This window comes from Panthera onca, chromosome D1 (genome assembly GCF_046562875.1).
Source record: "Panthera onca isolate mPanOnc1 chromosome D1, mPanOnc1 haplotype 2, whole genome shotgun sequence".
Taxonomy (NCBI): domain Eukaryota; kingdom Metazoa; phylum Chordata; class Mammalia; order Carnivora; family Felidae; genus Panthera; species Panthera onca.
In genome coordinates this window covers 57,825,389-57,831,468 of record NC_138348.1, presented here as the reverse complement: position 1 = coordinate 57,831,468, position 6,080 = coordinate 57,825,389, and the positions used below count along the sequence as shown (strand labels likewise).

The 6,080-nt window shown below is 35.5% G+C and overlaps 1 pseudogene; it reads left to right on the top strand.

Moving 5' to 3' along the window:
* The first annotated feature begins 2,724 nt into the window (after positions 1 to 2,724).
* LOC132661289 (BET1 homolog pseudogene) lies at positions 2,725 to 3,981 on the top strand (annotated as a pseudogene).
* The last annotated feature ends 2,099 nt before the right edge of the window (positions 3,982 to 6,080 follow it).

The following is a 6,080-nucleotide window of genomic DNA, read 5'->3' as shown; positions in this document are numbered from 1 at the left end:
AAAAGAAACAAAAGGCATACAGATTATAAAGGAAAAAGTAAAACTATTCACAGATGACATGATCTTGCATACAGAAAATTCTAAGAAATTGCATAAAAAACTATCAGAACTAATAAATGAATTCAGTGATGTTTCAGGATGTAATCAATGTACAAAAACCAATTGTATTTATATACACTTGCAATGAACTATCCAAAAATGAAATTAAGAAAACAATTCCATTTACAATGACATCAAAAAGCATAAAATACTTAGGAATAAATTTAACAAAAAAGTGCAAAACTTACATTCTGTAAACCATGAAATATTGTTGAAAGACATTAAAGAAGATCTACAATAGAAAAAAATCCCATGTTCATGGATTGGAAGACTTAACATTGTTAAGACAGTGATACTCCCCAATCTACTCTATAGATTCAATGCAACCAATCAGAATCCCCAGCTGAATTCTTTGTAGAAACTAACAAGCTTACTGTAATATTTACTTAGAATTGTGAGGGAGTTAGAATAGTCAAAACAACCTTGAAAAAGAAGAACAAAGTAGGACTCACACTTCCTGATTTCAAAACTTACTACAAAGTAACAGTAATCTAGACATTGTGGTACTAGCACAAGGATAGACATATAGACCAATGGAATATATTGAGAGTCAAGAAATAAATCCATATGTCCATAGTCAACTAATCTTCTACAAGAATGCCAAGGCCATCCAGTAGGCAAAGAGTAGTCTTTTCAACAAATGGAGCTCAGATGGCCACTTACAGATGAGTTTAGATCCCTTCCTCACACCATATAAAAAAGCAATTCAAAATAGATCAAGAATCTAACATAAGAGCTAGAAACATAAAAGTCTTAGTAGACAACAAAGGGTAAATCTCCATGACTTTAGAATTTGCAAAGAATTCTTAGATATAAACAACAGAAAAAAAAAGATAAATCAGACTTCCTCAAAACTAAAAACTTTTGTGCTTCAGATAACACCATCAAGATTGTGAAAAGACAGAGGATGGGAGGGATGGGTGAAATAGGCAAAGGGGGATTAAGAGGTTCAAACTTTCAGTTATAAAATAAGTTATAAAGACAAAAATCACAGCATAGGGAATACTGTCAATAATATTGTATGGTGACAGGTGGTGAGCACTGAGTAATGTATAAAACTGTCAAATCACTATGTTGTGCACTTGAAACTAACATAACACTGTATGTCATCTATACGTCAGTAATATAGAAGAATGTGAAAAGACAACCCACAGAATGAAAGGAAATATTTGCAAATCATTTATCTGATTTGTATCAGGAACTTATATCCAGAAATATAAATAAATCTTACAACTCAATAAAAAAAAAACAATTTAAAAAAGGGCAAAAGATGTGAATAAATAATTCTCCAAGGACGATATACAAATGGCCTTAAGCATATGAAAAGATGTTCAACATCACTAGTCATCAGGGAAATGCAAATAAAAACCACAATGAAATACAACTTCAGTCACTAAAACGGCTAGAATCAAAAAGCGGGATAATAAGAAGTGTTGGGAAAATCTGTGGTAAAACCCTCATACACTGCTGTTGGGAATGTAAATGGTGTAGCCGCTTTGGAAAACAGCTTGGCTGTTCCTCAAATGATTAAACATAAGTTACCACATGATCCAGCCAATCCACTCACAGGTATATACCAAAGAGAAATGAAAACATAGTCTACACATAACTGTACATGAATTTTGTAGCAGCATTACTCATAATAGCCAAAAGACAGAAACAACCCAAATGTCATCAATGGACAAATAGGTCAACAAAATGTAGTATACCCATACACTGGAATACTATTCAACTGTAAAAAGAAATTAAATACTCATACATGTTGCAACATGTATGAACTTTCAAAACATTATGCTAAGTGAAAAAAGTCAGTCACAAAGACCACATATTATATGATTCCTTTTGCATGAAATGTTCAGGACAGGGAAATCTACAAATATATAAAGCAGATTAGTGGTTGCTTAGGCCTGGAGTGGGAGATTAGGCAATAGCAGGCTGATAGCTAAAGGGCATGAGGTTTCTTTCCAAGATAATGAGAATGTTCTAAAATTGACTGTGGTAATGTTTGTGCATATCAGTGAACATAACAAAAAACATGTAATTGTACACTTTAAATGAATTATATCTCAATATACGAATTATATCTCAATAAAGCTGTTTAAAAAAATATATTAAGGCACTCACTCTCGGGCACCAATCCTGCACTTCCACAAACCTGAAAAAGGAGCACCTCCTTAGATTTTGCCCCCCAGGTTCTTTGCCTTGCTTAACTCGAATCTCAGGCGTGCTCTGCATCCTTCCCCCTCACACAAAGATAATCACTTTTTGTTATTATTGTATTCCCTTGGAGTTTTATGCAACAGGGCTAAAAGTTGAAAATTGTTTCTTGACTTTTTTTTTTAATACAGATTTCAGTAGAGTTTATATCAACTATCTTTGTGAGCAGCAAGACTTCCCTTTTCAGAGAAATCACACAGCAGAATGATAGATTTCCTCAAGATTTAAAGTCTTAAGATAGGAGAGTGAGGAGAGAGAGTCCCTGAGGTCTAAGGAATTGGCAAGATTTTAGAGGTGATGGCTATATGGTATACCTAGATAGAGGCTTTGGGGTTCTTAGTCTTAACCAAGTTTCCTGGCCACAGCTTATGAATGCTTTGCAAGGAGAAAGCTGTCAGACTTCCAGAGACCATTAAGACCCTGGGCAATACAGACTGATGTCATGGCGCTTCGGGGAAAGAAGCTGGTGTTTCTTTGGGCCCTGGTTCTGAAGACACCGTCCAGGGACCGTGGCCCCTTTCTACCCACCCTTCCTTCTGCTTTTTTTCCTTCCCTACTCTGGCAGGATGAGGCGTGCAGGCCTGGGTGAAGGAGTACCTCCAGGCAAATATGGGAACTATGGCTATGCTAACAGTGGGTATAGTGCCTGTGAAGAAAATGAGAGACTCACTGAAAGTCTGAGAAGCAAAGTAACTGCTATAAAATCTCTTTCCATCGAAATAGGCCATGAGGTTAAGCATCAAAATAAATTATTAGCTGAAATGGATTCACAGTTTGATTCTATAACTGGATTTCTAGGTAAAACTATGGGAAAACTGAAGATTTTATCTAGAGGGAGCCAAACAAGCTGCTGTGCTATATGATGTTGTTTTCATTGTTTGTCTTGTCATTTATTGGATTATTAAACTGAGGTGATGCAAGTAAGTGCGAGTTTGGAATTTGTTCCAACTTAACTGTTTGGAGTACCATTTTGGTAAAAAATCAGCATCAAAACATTCCTAATTTTCCAATATTATGACTTTTTCCATTGACAATTACTGAATTGTTCTTGTTTTATAAATCACATTAGGTAATACAGTACTCTTTGAATACTGTTTCTTAATGATTCATTTTTTGCCCCTATTTTCAGGGGTATTGAGATGGCCTGAAGTCAGTCTGGCCCCAACAATTTTTTTTCCTATTGTTTGCCATCAGATTAAATACCGTATAATACTCTGTTGTTAGCATAAATGTACGTTTATGTTCACGTGAAGAAACCCAGCGGGAGAATAACAGAATGCCTGGAGAGCCTGATGCTGAGCTCTTGAGGTAGTGAACAAGTTTGTGATGGAATGATATATGTCTTTTCCGAAGCTGTCATCAACCCTGATAATGTACTCCCCTTTCTCCCTTCATTTGGTTAAAACTATAGGCTGGTTTCCTTTTACCTAACTTTTCCTCAAAATTTTTGATGATATGACTTCCCCTTCTCCTCTGCCCCAGGACCTCATCTTTTACCAAAGCTTGTTATTTTGGCATATTTCTTGTAGGACCCAAAACAAATGTATACTAGTCTAGTTGTTGTTTCATGTTAACTTTATACATACCATTGACTTGGCTTATAATAATTTTATGATTTTAGCTGCTTTGGTAGGCCATTTGGTTATAACGTGTGATACAATAATGTGAAGCTAAAGTAATTGCTGAGCTCCAAATGGAAATAAAGTCAACTGCCTCTGCTTTATTATGTGTTCAAAATAGATATTGAAAGTACTCAGGCATTGAACTTGGGGTTAAGAGTATTGTTGCGTTAATCCAGTATGTTTGTTTGTGGAAAGGAAAACAAAGATGGATAGAAAGAAATATTAAAATGTTCTTAAATACTCTGTATTGCTACTGTTTGGGATTTGTCCATTGATGGGCTCTAAAAATAAAATTTTTAATGAAATAAAAAAAAAAAAAGACCCTGGACAATACAGATGTTAGCAAAAACTTTGATGAACTAGAGCTATTGACTCTTTGTTTCCCCAGTACCATACAATAAAGCCTGAGTGAGAGGAGGGGCCCCTGATACTGATGAAAACTTAATTTCTTGCTACCCTGACAGAATGAGAGGTTTGAATCTCTTAATTAGAATTTTAAAAACAATAAATAAATGGCTATTTCTTATACACTTGAGGTTTCTCTTTTTTTTTTTTAATTTTTTTAATGTTTATTTATTTTTGAGAGAGAGAGACAGAGTGCAAGCGGGGGAGGGGCACAGAGAGAGGAAAACAAAGAATCTGAAGCAGGCTCCAGGCTCTGAGCTGTCAGCACAGAGCCCGATGCAGGGTTTGAACTCATGAACCACAAGATCATGACCTGAGTTGAAGTTGGGTGCTTAACCAACTAAGCCACCCAGATGCCCTGAGGTTTTTCTTCTAAATTTTTTAATTTAGAAATAATTTCAAATGAAGCTGCAAAAATTAAAATAGTACAAAGATTATCCATCTACCCTTTACCCAAATTCACCCATTGTTAAAATGTCCCCCCATTTGATCTATTATTTGGTATTTATCTAACCATATGTTTACATGTATATTTATATAATACATATGTGTGTGTATATATAACATATATTTGTGTGTGTATATACACACACACACACAGTATTTTTTTCTGAACCACTTGAGGGTAAGTTATATACATCATGACCTTAAAATATTAGGTCATATATATATTAGGACCAAGAGAGATATTCTCTTTCATGACCACAGTTGGTGTTGCCAGATTTAGCAAATAAAAATACAGAACCCTGGGCAAATTCCCATAAAAAAGAACAAAATGTTGCCATTTGTAACAACATGGATGGAGCTGCAGAGTATTATGCTAAGCAAAGTAAGTCAGTCAGAGAAAGACAAATACCATATGATTTCACTCATACCTGGGATTTAAGAAACCAAACGAGCAAGGGGGGAAAAAAGAGACAGAGAGAGAGAGAGAGAGAGAGAGAGATTCTTAATTATAAAGAATAAACCCATGGTTACCAGAAGGGAAGTGGGTGCAGGGATGGGTTAAATGTGACAGGGATTAAGGAGTGCACTTGTGATGAGCCCTGGGTGATGTATGGAAGTGTTGAATCACTATGTTGTATACCTGAAACTAATATTACACTGTACGTTAGCTGAAATTTAAATAAAGACTTGAAAAAAAAGAACCCTGGGCAAATTCCAACAGAAATTAAAGCTTCTGAACTTTCTCTGACTACGAAAACTGTTATACCCCCTCTTCTGGACACACTTACACTATTCTTTGATTTGATAAGTTGTAGGTCTCTTTGGGTACCCCTCAATTCCTAAGCAATAAGCCAAAGATGCTGGGCAAGGTTTCTGGTAACCAGTGTATGTCATAATCTTGCTGATAAAATTGAGGGCTGGTTGATTCTGGTGTTGAATTAAAACTTGTATTTCTCCAGTCTTTTATACTTGTGTTATAGAATTCCATCTCTTAGAAGGTCTGTTGATTTAGTAGTGTTTCTCAGAATTGAATTAAAGAACTGTCTTATAAAAACCACTGCTTATCAAATTTAATATGCATATAAATCATCATTGGCGCCTGTTAAAATACAGATTTTGATTCAGCACAACTGGGATGGGGCCTGAAATTTTGTATTTCTTTTTTTTTTTTTTTTAACATTTATTTATTTTTGAGACACAGAGAGACAGAGAGAGACAGAGCATGAACGGGGGAGGGTCAGAGAGAGAGGGAGACACAGAATCTGAAACAGGCTCCAGGCTCTGAGCAGT